Here is a 16,027-nt window from a genome sequence, read left to right as displayed (position 1 = left end):
TTGTTACATTGACTGTGCTTCATTTATAGACAGAGCATCACTTGTTACATTGACTGTGCTTCATTTATAGACAGAGCATCACTTGTTACATTGACTGTGCTTCATTTATAGACAGAGCATCACTTGTTACATTGACTGTGCTTCATTTATAGACAGAGCATCACTTGTTACATTGACTGTGCTTCATTTATAGACAGAGCATCACTTGTTACATTGACTGTGCTTCAAAGATGTGTCATTAAAATCTTAAAGGGGTGTTGGGATTCAGATTTTAAAAAGCATTATATGTGATATAGATTAAATACTTCAATGATTTATTCTGGGTTTGATTTGACCCCCCTTCTTTCCCTTTTACCCCCTCCCCCCCAAAAAAAATCTTCACATAAGCTATTGTAATTAAGCTAGATGTCAAATCATTATAATTGCATACAAATGGTGTTATTATTGATAATTAGTGCTATTGTATTCTATAATCTACTTTTAAAAGGCTTCATCATAAATAAAGTTCATAATTTGATTCAATTTGAAAAGATGTGGTAACACATATATTTTTTTTATACTAGAGCAACATTTAAAAAAAAAACAAAAAAAAAAACAACCAATGAATAAGAAAATATTCATTCCTTTGATTTATAAAATTTTAGACCAATTTATTCTCCTACTTTAATATTATGAAATTTGCTGTATACATATTTTTTTTTTTTCAAAATCTACAATGATGTTAATTAATATATTGTTTACTTTGAAGGAACTGTTAGATCATGTAGCACTGTCACACTTACTAAAAGGTCCCCACCGCAACATTATTGTTAATACCGGGAACCCTTGGGAAAGGGACTTACTTCTCAAAGGTAAACTTTAATTTTACTTTCATTTTTTATTTTCCCTTTTTTAGGATATATTTACCTCTAGATGATCTGCACATCTTTGTGAATAGATTTGTATCTGAACCTTATATAGGCCAGACTAGATTTGTATCCGAACTTTATATAGGCCAGACTAGATTTGTATCCGAACTTCTTTGGTTACTTACTGAATACATGTAGGATTGCTTCGATCCAATATTTTCCATCTAAATAGCTTTGTATTGCTAATTGTCTATAAATCTGTCTTTCATCCAGTAAAATCTTTTCTTATATAATACTGATACTTGGACTCATGCATTTCTTAACATTTTTACAGATGTTTAGTTTTTCATTTTGGCTAATTCAGACAGATATTTTATGTCTATTTGAACTATTTCTCAGAAAGAAAGGCACTTAAAGTATTAGACCATAATTCAGGAACAAATGATTAACATGCTTTCACAAGTTCCTTTTTCGAACCTTGCAATCTATTGTGCAGATGATTATGTGGCCAGCACAATGACCAACTGCCTTTACTTTTCCCAACTAAAGTTAGGTACCCTACCTATTTCTTCTTGGGACTGTGGGTCACACTAGAATTCTTGCTTAGTTTTTAAGATCAGTTTTCATCTCCAAACCAAGTATTTCTCAAATATTTGCTGGTTGAAAACAATAAGAATTTCATTTGTGCCGCCTTAAGTTGGCTGGAGAAATTTTTAGCGCTGTAGGCTTTTACAATGAAGGCTTTTAGAATGTAATGAAAAAGAAGACATATTATTATAAAACAATATTCTGATTTTATTTATCATAAATATTTACAATATGTATAGAATCCAAATTTATGTATCGGTATTAAATGTTCATTGACTCGCTGTTTTTCTTCCGCCCCCTTTTCACATTTTTTCAAATTGTCACTCCCCACAGTTTGAGAAATACTGTCCTAACCAAAGCCTCTTGCAGGGATAGAAGCAGTCTGGTTCTAACTTTGGACCATAGTGGTGACATTCTAAAACACATACCAAAATAACTAGGCAGCCATCTCTTCTGTCGACTAGTTGCTTGCATCCCTCTCTGCACTCAGAATGACAGTCACAGAGTCAGTTCTGTCCACTCCTTGCTCGATTCTTTCCCCCTTTGTAATTCACCAGATGAAGGACAAATGATGTTGTAACATGACCATACATTGTTTATGGTTTTATCAGTAGTCAATAGGGCACCATGAGAAGGAATCAACTTCAAAACATTTGTCACAGTACAAATAATGTTTTTTTTTTTTAACTAAAACAGATTTTTAGACACAATTTATATTTGTCTTCATATTGTTACTACTTTAAAACATTTAAATACTGTACTCTTCCCTTTGAGGCCACATACTTTTTTTTCTTTAAGGTCAAGTGCATTTGTCTTTGAGGCCAAGTACCCTTTTCTTTTTAGGCCAAGTACTCTTTAGTTTAAGACAAGTACTCTTCTCTTTGAGGCCAAGCCATTCATGAGACAGTTCCAGTACATCATTTTGTTGCGACTAGTCATCTGGCCTGCATTTTGACAACCTAAAATAACTTTCTCCAACATAATTCACATACATAAGATCTGACTTACATGTTACTATTTAGAATCTGTGTATGCTCTGCAGCTTTGAGTGACCAGGGTTTGAAACCTGAAGACATCCACTATGTTATTTGCTTAAATGGACACATAGAACAGATTGGCAACCTCAACCTCTTCTCTGGAGCTGTCCAATGTGTAGGCTATGATATTTGTCGACATGATCAGTACTTACTGCATGAGTTGAAAGAGGTATCTACAGACTAATATTTTTTGTTTGTTTTTAGTGTTTTGTGCAGACACAGTTTAAATTCTTTGTATTGCTCCCCTACGATTGCAGTAGTTGCATAGATAAAGATTTTGTAGACATAATAATGCAACTAGCGAAGCTTCCCTTTGCTATCTTAATATCCATATAGCTGGTGAAGTAAAAGTTCATCAGTCGCTGGGCCATTTGAAGAGCTCTTTGTCAAACTCAGAGATTATTCTAATCAGGTCTTAAATGTAACTTTTCTATGGGAAGATTGGACAGACATCTTAATGTAGACAGAAAATGTGATTGTTCTACAAATTTATTCTTAAACACTCAAACATTCATAAATGTTCTCAAATCTTAAGGCAGTTCTCAAACAGAATCAAACTATCCAACTCATCACATTCCATTTAAATTCCTCTTCTGCTATACCATGGCATTATGATGTAGCCTGATTTAGACATTTTTAGTTTTTGACATGCTGAAGTTTTGTTTGTTGACTGGCTTGCATTTTGAACATGTTTATGTATTTGTATTGATGATGTTTACTTCTTATATCCTTGAGTTATTTTTGTGTAAAACAAGATAAGAAATAGAAAACTTCATTGTTACACTGACTGTTTAAATAGAGCTAAGTAATTTTTCCCTATTTCCTTCATTTGTTAGTAAATAAAGCAATTGGCTTGTTTTATCAACTACTTTTCATTTGTCATTAATAATTGCATACAATGTTTAATTTCTTTAAATATCTTTGCCTGCTGAACTACATAGAGTGTCATCATTATCCTTTCCTTTAAGTTCGTGGGCAACACAGAGTATGATGAATTTATATGTCAGATCCTTTCTATGTGCTAATTTCTTAGTATAAAAAAAAATAGAACTTAGTATAAAAAATCAGTACAAATTAATTTCTTAATAAATAAAAATACAAATCATTTTGTTTGCATAAAAACATCATTTCAATCTTGAAATAGCTTGAAGAAGCCATCAGTTAAGTGAATATCTCATGTTTACTTTTTTACAAATATCTTTCTGAGTCCTACCCTGCATCACTGCACATTATGGATAAACTTTTCTTTATTTATTCTTGATACTGCAGGTCTTATTTGTTCTTCCTGCAGGGGATGCCCTTCAACATAGATGAGGATGTAGAAATATGGCCAACACCTGGTCATACAGGAAATGATGTGTCGGTGGTGGTGAAGAAGGCTAATCTTGGAGTATTAGCAGGGGTTGGTTAGTTGTTTTTTTGTTGTTGTTGTTAGGTGGTGTAAGAAAAGTACAACCTTCTGCTTGACACAGAAAATCATGTTGAAGGATTGTACTATCCAGCTTTAAAAAGTATGGTTAAAGTTCCTTTTCCAACCTTGCAATCAAACGCAAGATGATGTAAAGGTCATATGTTTCTGTGGCCCCCTGGTCCGGAAGTCAAGGGCTTTACTGTTCAGCCATTGGGCCTCCTGTTTATTTTCAAACTGATGTTTAATGTTTTTTCAATTTTGTGTTTCACAGGGGATTTATTTTATTGTGAAGGTGACCTTTTCTCCCCCTCCCTTTGGCTAAAAAAAAAGTGAGCGACCACATCTCCAGGTGCAATCAAGATATACCATATTGGAGATGACTGACTTTATCATACCAGGACATGGACCTACGTTTAAGGTGCATTTAAGTTGTTTTGTCTACTTCCCTTTGGCATGAGTCTGTCTTATATGTTTACAGCATTGTCATTTTCCTCTTAAATGATGTGCATTCTTGAAAAGTTTATGTTTGATTTTAGTAGTATTTAAGTTGATTTAAAAAAAAAAGTTTGATATAAAACCATTTTTTAGATTGATAAGTGTATTGCCAGGCCTAAGGCATTATCTGTTGAGATTATGTGAGACTCCATGACCTGGTACATTACAGTTTGACCACTCACAATTGTGATTTGTTTTTAATCCAAAATGTAATATCTTCAACTTATAGAATGTATAAAAAAGTAGCCATTGGACAAATGTTCAAACTGAAATGTGCTTGATAATAATAATAATATGGGATTAATACATAATATTAAAACCGTTTAGGCACCAATATCCAACATTAAGTCTGATTTGAGCTGATCAGATTTTTAAAGATTGAATTAAGAGACAAAATAAACTAGTGCAAAATTTACTTTTTTTATTCTGAAATTTTTTCCTTCTTTCAGGTCCCAAAAGGCTATAAAAGTCAGAGGATCTTGGACAAACATGAGGAACACATCAGCTCTCCACAGATGACAACTTCCAATTCAGAATGTATTATTATTGAAACTGATTAATTGTTTTTTTGTTGTTTTTTTTTTGGACAAGTTCTAGATTTCTAGATTATGAAACAAGCAAATAACTATGCATACAACATATCTTTTTTTTTAAATAATAAAATTGATATTTCTTGATTTCAGAATCAAGAATGTAGTTGTATTTTAATCCAGAATGCTTTATGCTTTACTAAGCCACCTCTTAACATCTTTATGTTTCCTATAGTGGATGAAAAATTATACTGGACGAAAGGAACTGCTGAAATAGATGAAGGAAACAGAGGCGATGGAAACGAGGTAATCCTTTTTTTTTCCATTTACAAATATATTCTGTTATCAGATGTAAGGCTTGCTAAGAATACATCATATGGTCTATTTCTAGGGGTGCACCGGATAGTACTTTTTTATATTTGGCCGGAGCTGAATATTGTCGAATAGTAAAATATGATATTCGTCCGAATCTGGATATCTACATGTCTTGTAAATACCTTGTGTTGATGAAAATTTTGCAAAACTGTTAAATAACATACCTATATTCTTTTTTTTCCTTGTATATACCTTATTGTTTTAAACTCTTGTTACTGGTTAGGGTTAGGGCCCTAACCTAACCCTGCCTAATTAACTAATGAGTAGCATGAGTGTCTGTGTATGTGTGACCAACTGTAGAGTGTGTGTGTGGGAGGGTCAATGTAAAATATGTAACTAGTTACTAAAGTAAATTTTTCAAAAGTAAAATCTGGCTTGTATAGTGGGTAGATGTATGTATTCATGAATTTCAGACCAACAGCTGATCATCAGACTTTAAATTTAAAGTCCAAAGACCGCTTCTGGTTCTGGTTTCAAGGGATTTATACTGATAATAGCTGTTAGTTAATAGTTGGAATCTGAAGCGTTAGTTGGACTCTGAAGCGTTGTAGATCAATATTTATTGTTTTAGATTAATCCATTTGATGTAAATGATATTAGGTTAATAGCGGGAGCATCAATAATACCTATTTATAGCTTGAACCTTAGATGGTGCCGAAACATAGTTTTAATTGTAGTCTTTAGGCCTATTATTGAGATCTGTTTAGATCTACAGTTGTATAGGTCTAAGAGCATTAGGGAAACCAAATATAGAAGAAAAAAAAACTCTTCCACACCCTCCCTACCAAAAAAAACCCATAAATAGACTGTATGTTTGACTGATTGTAACAACCTGGTCAGATAGATGTAGTGGGCTTACACATATAGTCCTAGTATAGTTTGTATTGTTGATGGTGTTGACCATCATACGTTTTTTTACCTTGGGCATATGCAATAGTGTTGAGTGGTCGTCAGGCAAAAGGATTGGCCTGGTCAATCAAGCATGTAGACTTAGTATACCCATACACTAATTAGAGGGGTTAAGTGTTTCTTAACACTCCAGTATATGTTTGTTATTTCTTTGCTAGATTTAATTGCGTGCCGTAGATCAATTTCTTTTATGTGATTTTAAAATTTACTGTAAGCTTTTCCATTATAAAATAAGTCAATAGAATTAAACAATGACATCTTTGTTTTATTTTATTGTGCAAAGAACCTATGCCTATGTAAAAAAACACATCTTCCTTAATTATTTCTGATTTTATTGTGGTTTCTGTAACTGTAACAAAATGGCACGGTAATAAGCCTATAGGTGTTAGGAAAATTAGATCAACCTTAATATTTATTTACAGTGTAGTATGCTTCCTTAGCACATTGTGTTTTTCCATTCTGGCTTAAAAATGGTCAATCTCTATCAGTAAATTGAGTGAAATAAAATAGGCCTGGTCGTGTCTTTTACGCCAATATACACAAATCTGAGACTTGTACTTTTTCTACAAAATAATTAGTTACTGGATAACTGGGCTATGCTTTGAGTTTGTTCTGTGTAGCAAAAGGTCACTCATTTAGTTATTCCAGCTAACTGAGATTTATATCCAAGTAACTAGGCACACAGGAAGAGGTGTGGCCACTAGTACAGTCACATGATTGAGATTTTTCTACAAATAAGCAAACTTATTGTCCAGTTACTCGTGTAGAGGTGTGGCTCCCTAATTAAGATTTACTACCAAGTAAACAAACTCAGTTCCCCCATGTGCCCCTTTCCATCGTATCTGACTTGTGGTCACCTGTCAATCATTGAACTCAATGTGATGGACTAAAATAAAAGGGAGTGGGAGTTTTTCATCTCTACCCCTGAAGATATACCTGGTTACCCGTATAGAGGTGTGGCTTGAAGTCCACCCCCCTACTAATGATTTACTACCAAGTAAACAAACTCTCTCGTAAGGTGTGACCTCTAGAGAGTGTCAATATGCTGGCATTAAACCTACATCCATCGTATTTGAATTGTTGTCACCTGTCTATCAATAGACTCAATGTGATGGACTAAACAAATAAAGAGAGGGGTGGGAGTTGTTCATTTCTACATCTGGAGATATACCCGCACAGCATGACGTAGTCAAGGGATATAACATCTTAACATGTTAACTAACCCGCTCAAAGGTCAAGACAAAATGAAATTGCATACCATTGTTGCTCTATATGTAAAACACATATGTAATGTACAGTTTCATTTCTATTTATATTAACACACCTTGTCTTTATAATATTTGATGTTTGGTACATATTCATGTAGGCTCTATTTTTAAGCACATTATTATGTTTTAATATTAACATGAATACATTCTATAACAGACATTGATGGAAGGAGGTCCACTTTGTGCATATTAAATAGGTGTACTTTTTACTATTCGGCCAACTACCTGGCAGTGATATTCGACCGGAGCCAAATATGGCAGAATGGGGAAAAAAGGCCAAATATTCGACAGAAGCCAGAGCGACTATCCGGTGCACCCCTATAGGCTATCTATTACATTGCTATGAATTCAAGAAGAGGGTCTTTTACTTTGTGAAAGGTGAAAGGTTTTGTAATAGACTATAACAACAAGAGTCTCAATTAACACATTGAATTTTTTTAGTCTTCCATTCGTCTCCTTTACTCCAGCATCTTGTTAATAATAATAATAATAATAATAATCTTTATTATCCGTAAGGAAATTTGTCTTACAATTTGTGCATTACACCAAACAAAAAACATTATAACTATAAGAAACCAAAGAGTCTGACCCACTTTTACACACAGTCCTGACTTACACACTTTCTTTGCTGTTCACTCAACCATTTACAATGAAGATCAACTGGTCATTTCTTACACAGGCACACACACTGCACTACCAGCCACTCAAAACACATTCACTTACTATCACATGTTTTTCTATGACCTTTCGCTTGTAGGCCTTCATTCAATTCTTTTTCTTGATTTTTCTATTGATTTTCATGTGAGCGAAGAGCTTTACCCTCTTTTAATACTCAAGGTAGCTTACACATATGATGTGCTAAATTATAGAATGTAATTCTTATATTAAGGACTGCATCTTAATTTCTAGGCACCTCTTCTCTTTGTCTTGTATAGATAAGTCTAATCAGAGGTAACACTATAATAAGGAAATAACACACGTGTAAGGCCAAAAATATTAAGGCAGTTAATGCTGATGAACAATGTCGAACAAGAAGTTTAATACGTAATGAAGATAACTGTTGAATGTTGTATTATCTAAACATCTACTACTTCAGAAACTAAAGCCGACCTGACTCAAGAGCTGCAAAAAAGTCTTCTATTAACCTTTTGCTCTACTTCCTAAATCTAGTCCTGGATAAAACACATATAAACTGTGTAAAAGTATATCTAGATTTATCCTTGACTATCAGATGTGTTATTTGTTTGCTAGACAACTCAACCCTATTATACACAAGGAAAAACACCTGGCAGTCTTTTCATCATTTAAAGCAAATAATCGACTAGACTAGAATCACTAGACCTATCTGACCAATAGACCAATACAACACACATTTATGGTCTACTGTCCAACATTTAGTGTTCTAGCCTGTTTATTTTAGGGCAGAGAGGGAGGGGTGTAGATGAAAGTGTTACTTTTTTTTTCTAGGGTTGATTACCCAGATGTTCTGAGCAGATAACTGTAAATGTGTAAGTCAAGAAATCTAGATCTCAGTACTGCAGACTATAGAATCTATTATATAGGCCATCGCTTCCGAACCATCTGTCAAATGTTTAACTGTCTGTTTTAAGCTGAAACTATAAAAAAGATAAACATCTAAGTTCTCCTATTATTAACAAATTATAGTTTGGCACTAATTAATTAATTAAAACCCCCAATTATTGTTCTAAAACGCTTCAGCTTCCCACTATAAATTAACAAAAGTAAGCAGAGCATGAGACGTAAACACAACCATGTGATGTAAACATAACCATGTGACTCAGAAGAAATTTGGAAAAACCCCATTTGCCATCACTGTTCTAGATCAACAAATATTAGATTATAATTTAATCTAAATTTTATACTAATTACTAAATCTAGTAAATTTTAGGATCTAATCATTCTATCATTAATTTAGATCTAGTCATCTAGACTAGCGTCACGATTACGCTAGATGTCTAGATCTGGAAAATCTAGATTACTCTAGATTTAGACTTTAAATAGTGACAGAGTAGATGATACTAAAAATTGATAAAGATTTTTAGAATCTAGGTAAGATCTAAAACTTTAAGAAGATCCAATACTATAAGAATACTCTGAATTTAGATCTTAACTTGGTCAGAGTCTCTATATTCTATCATGGAGACTATCTAATTTAGTCTAGTAGTAGTAATCTAGATTAGTTTCTAGCTGTATTCTGTGTTTAATATATACTTTATATACTTTTTTAGAATGGTAGAGATATTTAGTATATTATTATGGAATTTATACACACTTCTGGTTAGTGTGATTCCAGCCCCCACCTCATTGTGGTTGCCCTGGGGTGGTCAAGAAGAACTGTTTTTTTTTTTTTTGGTTGTGGTTTCATGGCCACGACCAATGTAAAATAGCCACGCAGCTCTGACCCAGCTTGTTGGAAATATGGCAAGCTTAGTAGCCACTGTACCTGACTCACCAGGTTCGGAATGAAGGCAAAAAGCTGGAGGTCAATATGCTAGCTGAAGAAGACTTGAACAAGTGAGCCCAGCCAATTTCAACATTACAATACCATTGCACTGAAAGACTGCACAAAACAGGAAGAGTTGAAGATCACCTTATCAAACAAGTTCCAGCTCCTAGAAGAGGAGACAGTAGAACAGACATGGCAGAAACTGAAAAAAAAACCAGTAACCTTCACATGCCAAGAAGTACTGGGTCTCAAGTCATACACCCACAAGGAGTGGAGTTCAGCAGAAACTATTCAGATGATAAAAGAAAGGAGAGAGAAGAAAGCAGGCATGAACAACAGTAAAACAAGAGCAGCAAAAGGAAAAGCACAAAAAAGAATATGCTGAAATAGATAGGAGTATCAAGCATAGCATCAGAAGAGACAGGCAAAAATACATTGAAGCACTAGCAAAAGAAGCAGCTCTTCAGAACAGTACCAAAGAACTGTAACCAGTCATCAAAAATATATCTGGAAAATTTGCCATGTCAGAGAGGCCAGTAAAGGACAAAAATGGTGACTTGATAACAGATGAAGAGGACAAAAGAAGAGACTGGTCGATCATTTCCAAGAGCTTCTTTACAGACCTACTCCTGTCAACCCACCAAAGAATCCGCCAGCTGTAAGAGACCTATCAAGTGCAGTGCACCCACTAAAGAGCTGACAATTTATTTGAAGAAGTAGTTGATAACAACACAAACCATATTCATCTATTGGAATCTGCAATAGAAAAATTTGACGTAAGATTCAAGCATATATTGTATTTGTCCTCACTGTCATGAGCTCTTTTGCAGAGTAGTATTGTCTCTATTCAATCACACTGAAGAAATCTAATTAGAATATATCTTTCTTGAGTTTAATTTCTTCAAACTTGATTCAAAATCAAATAAGCTATCCAACAATACAAAAATTAACATGAATCACTTTTATGAAATAGCTGGCTATCTTACAATATTGTCAAATAACTGAAGTACATAAATTACTAGTCGAATAATGACCACTGAATAATGACTCATCTAGGAAGCTTTGTGTTGCCTGGCCTTTCTTGCTACATAATTCTTAGTCTTCTACCTATTCCTGACTACTCATGCATGTTTACCTAAACATCTCTTCAAGGTCATATAAAAGAATGACCTATTTACCTAGTCGTTCACTCACACACTCCACTTTTAGCCCACTTGACTAGTTAACTTATTCTTGGAATTAAGGCACTTAACATTATTTCCTGTACCATGACAAATAAAAATTGTTTTCTTCCTACTTGAGCTATGATTGTACAGAATGTTACTGGTCTCTGCCCAGATTTTCAACTATTCATTGTATTCACAAAACTTTTTTTTTTTTTAAAAGGCTTCCATTCTGTATTCTGTTTGTTCATTTGGCTTCAAACAAGCTACAAAATGAATGTCTGTCCTTGTGTCACTTTCATCTCTAATAAGTTCACAATCTCCATCAAATATTTCGCTTACACCACTCTTGACGACATCTTGAATCGTTTCTGTGTTCTCCTCATTATCTTCAGGCTCGCTTTATAAAGTCCGTTTAGTGCCACTCTGACAAATACACCGCCATGTCTCACAAAAAAACTTTTCCATCTTGAAAGACCAGGTCCCAACCATCTTTCTTTGCCTTCACGCTTGTAAAAAACTTTGTCACCATTTTCTGATGCTTGAACTTTAGAATGCAGGGCTCATTGTATTCTTTCACTTGAATCAACTATGTTATTCTTAATTAGGAGAGAAAGTCTAAATTACACTTTTTTTTCTTTAAGTTCATTCGAGAGTTGTAGTTGCTGTTTGTTTTGACAGGTTGAACTAGAGGAGCAAAAAAGAACCTTAGGAAGAGAATGCGTGAAGTAAAGGAACTGGATATAACAGCTGACAATCTGTGAGTCTTGAAAAATATATTTATTTACTTATTTTTTTACCATGTTTTTATCAAATATATGAATATGTTTTTTTCTTACTTAAAATGTGAGACAAATAAAACAGGGTTCTCAATTCTATATGAATAGAACAATATCTTAATTAAAGAGCCTTTTTATTACCCTCTTTTTGTTCTGTACATGGTCCACTTTAAGATTTAAAATTACATTGCCCAAGCTAATGTGCATTTTGGACATAAATTATAATAGGATGTCTAAATAAGATAACTTACTAAACTTAAGAGTTGCAATTTCCTACTAATACCAATGGATGACACTGTTAGACATTGTTATGTACAAAATAATATCCTAGAATTAGCAAAAAACAAGAACAAAGCTTTTTAAATATTTACTCTCATTCTGAAACAGTAAAAGGAAAAAAAACAAACAATTAACTTAGTGAATGTATTATGAAAACAATGTAATGAACATCATAATATATAAAGCAAAACATTTTGGCAAATATTTTTTTTAATGGTAAAGTCAGTATATATCCTCTTAGCACACTCATCAAAAAAATGTAGGTTTTCATTTATTGCCTTATTCAGACAAACTTAGCTTGAAATACATAAAAAGTGAAATTAAAATAATTTTTTTTTTAAAAAAGCTTATCAGATGATCCAATTATTGTCAGCTTTAGTAGAAAAGGTTGAAGATACTAGAAAAAGATTAGCTTGAGCCTACTATAAACATATACACCTTAGTCAAGAGTGAGACCAACTCATGATCTTTTTAAAGCCTATGAAAATGTCTTAGAAGAAACTGCAACAATAGAAAAATGAGATTTCTTCTTCTTATATAATACAGACGTTACTTCAAAAAAGAAGATGATTACGTCCTACGCGTCATGCATTTAGTTGTGCATATTAACCAATGACTTAAATTCTGCCAAGTCACTGGTTTTCCTGGCTAGCTCAGGCAATCCATTCCATGCTCAAATAGCATTAGGGAAGAAGGAGCATTTGTTAAATATTTTGACAAGATATGGACAATCAGTAGAGAGAGTTTGTAGGTGAAGGAGAGCTGAGAAAAGTACAACCACCACATTTCTGTATTCAAATTCCAGTGTTTCTTATACTGGGGAAAGGGAGAGGGGCTTAAAGGTCCTGACAAAGGGGGATGGGGCAGTCAATAATATTTTAGAAGCAAAATAAAAGTTTTAATGTCATTAAAGTTATCACTCCATGTTTGAATATTAATATACACACACACAAATGTCATTCTTACCATTGCTTCAATAAATCAAAATATTTTAAATAAAAGGCATCCTTCATCTTTTTAGAAGGACCTTTTAAAAATGTATACTGTTTCGTGAGATGTGACCGCATGAAGACATTTCAAAGTAACTCCACAAATGTGACTTTATGTCTGAGTGGTTGAAATTCTCTCCACTTTTGCAATCATGCCTTAACATTAATGGTCTTTTTTATCCTTGAGGACATTTGTCTTATTTGTGTATCTGTGTTGATCTCAGAAGCTGTTTTTTTTTTAACTTTAAAAAAAAAGAAAAAAAATTTTAGTCAACATTCACTTTTGGATAGTTTCATTTCAGTTTTCTAAATGATTCAACTAAACACTTTATTTCTAATTCATTTTTTTGATTGACGATGTTTAAAATGAAACCAGTACGTCCCAACCCTATATTTCAACTGTAATAGGCTTTGCCAGAAATGTCAACTAAAAGTTTATTGCGTAGGTGTAAGGAATTGCGTAAGTTTCTATTTAGTTTCAATTTTTTTTCTTGATCTCAGGGTCAAGTCTCTAGAAAGTTCATTGAAAGAAAAAGAGCATGAGGTGCAACAGGAGCAGCAGAGAAACAGAGAGCTGGATGCCAAATTTAAGAATCTACTCCAGGAGAAAGAAAGTATTGAAGCTCAGTGAGTGTTCTCATTATTTTTTGATGAACTTAGGTTGCAACAAATTCACTTTGAAGAGGACTGATTCTAGATTGGCCTTGAGGGATTGTCAGCTGTAGATGGAAATGTTTTCATTGTCGCTGAACTCTGCAGTAACTTATATAACCTATATATAAGAACATTAGTTACATGCTAGGAAAATATTTTAAATTTCTGCAACATCTTATTTTAAGTTGCTGCTACAGGCCAGTTTACAAAAAAAGGGGGGGGGGATTGGACCAAAATTTCCTAAAATTTTTGTAAAGTCTATTCCCATCACTGGTATGTGTAACCACATATAAAACCACACTCCAACATAATCTTTCAGAGACAATACTATATTACTATATTGATTGTAAAGTATAACTTAACATTATGTAAAGGATCAATGAAAACAAGGCAGTTGAATCCTTGTTACATAATTCCCAAAATGTTTGCATGATAGAAGTGTGTTTATTATATAAAAGAGTGAAAAAAAAAAAGGTTGATGATGGATCTAGATTTTTATAACTCTAGTGATTCACTAGGAATGTTAACCTTTCTTTACTTTCAGGCTTCAAAAAATACTTGATAATCATTACACAGAGAAGTCAGAGTTGAGTTCTAAGATTAAAAGTCTTCAAGAAGAGAAAAAAACCCTCAAAGATGTAAGAATTTAGTAAACTAGAAATAACATTTATTTCTTTGTCTTTGTCAAATCTATGACTACTGACATTATAGCTTATTGTTAAAAAAAACAAAACATGTCAATATGTTAATTGTCCTACAAGGCTCGATAAAACCTTGGACATGTGTTATAGCAACATAAAAATGGCCTACACATCTCGATAGTTATTTCTCGGAGGGTTGGACCACACAATGATCCATCTTACACCCAAGTACAAACCAGTTTTAAAAAACAACAAAACCCGTAGTACAGTCCATCCAGTCATGGTCTGACGACGCTGTTTTACAGCTACAAAGTTGTCTGGAGCAAAAAGATTGGGACATGTTTGTAAACAACTGTCCTGACATAGATGAACTTACCACAACCGTTAATTCGTATATCCAGTTTTGTGAAAACAAGATTGTACCAAAGAAGAAAATTAAAACATTCAGTAATAATTGACCCTGGATGACCAAAGAAATAAAGGAAGCGATTCTATACAAAAAAAGAATGTTCAAGAGCAGTTTTTCTGAATTCATCTCAGCCAAAAAAAGCCCTTAAAAAGAAATTATTTGAAGGAAAAGAGAGATTCAAGGAAAAAATTGAAAGCTCTTTCAAGAAAAATAACTCTAAAGCTTGTTGGAGTGGCTTGAAACAAATTACTGGCTACGTACCCAAGCGCAAACCAATGTGCGTCGCTGACAATAACAAATTTGTCAATGAATTAAATGATTTCTACTGCCGATTTGACTGCTTGAGAAAGACCACCATGATTTATTGGCATCATTTGAAAACAGTAATAAAAAACCAGTCTCAAGAACTGTTCAATAAACAAGAAGTGACTAAAGATATTTAAACAAGTAAACACCGCCAAAGCCTCGGGACCCGACAAAGTAAGTGGAAAACTTGTAAAGCTATGTGCGGAATAACTGGCTTATATCTTTTGTGCTATATTCAACAAGTCCTGGCAAATGCACAAAATGTCTTCCATTTGGACAAGGCGTGGTAGCACAACCATGTCCAGACTTAGGATTGGCCACACCTACATCACGCACTCTTTTGTACTGAAGAGAAAGGAGCCCCCACTTTGCGAGTACTGTGACTCTCGCCTCACCGTGGAACATATCCTCGTTGATTGCCCCAGATACCAGGATGTCAGGGCGAAATATTTTAGAGCCACTAATCTAAAAACACTATTTAATAATGTCGACCCTGGGAAGGTACTGGGCTTTATTCGGGAAGTGGGGCTATCTACGAAGATCTGATTTCTGAATTTGTGAACATGCACTATTTACATTAGATTTTTACCAAATATTTAAATTTTTACTACCTTTACTATTTTAACTGTGAATAGACCTTGATTTTAATTATATGACTGTATAGAATCTGGCCCTTGTTGTTTAGAGAGAGAGTAGTCCTTAAGGGACTGCAGGCACGACATGGCCTAAATTGTGCCGATGTGCCTCAAATCAAAAAATCAAATCAAATCAATCTTCCATTTGGAAGACATCTGAAATAATTCCAGTACCTAAAAAGAAGATCATTGTTTCCAACATCGACCTACGTCCAGTAGCACTTACATCAATTCCAATGAAGTG

The 16,027-nt window shown here is 33.8% G+C and overlaps 1 pseudogene; it reads left to right on the top strand.

Annotated features, from left to right (window-relative positions):
- The first annotated feature begins 432 nt into the window (after positions 1-432).
- LOC129924990 (metallo-beta-lactamase domain-containing protein 1-like) lies at positions 433-14,461 on the top strand (annotated as a pseudogene).
- Positions 14,462-16,027: the final 1,566 nt, after the last annotated feature.

This window comes from Biomphalaria glabrata, chromosome 3 (assembly GCF_947242115.1).
Source record: "Biomphalaria glabrata chromosome 3, xgBioGlab47.1, whole genome shotgun sequence".
In the NCBI taxonomy this organism is placed as follows: Eukaryota; Metazoa; Mollusca; class Gastropoda; family Planorbidae; genus Biomphalaria; species Biomphalaria glabrata.
Note: the sequence above shows the minus strand (reverse complement) of the source record. Positions and strands in the feature narration are given on the sequence as shown.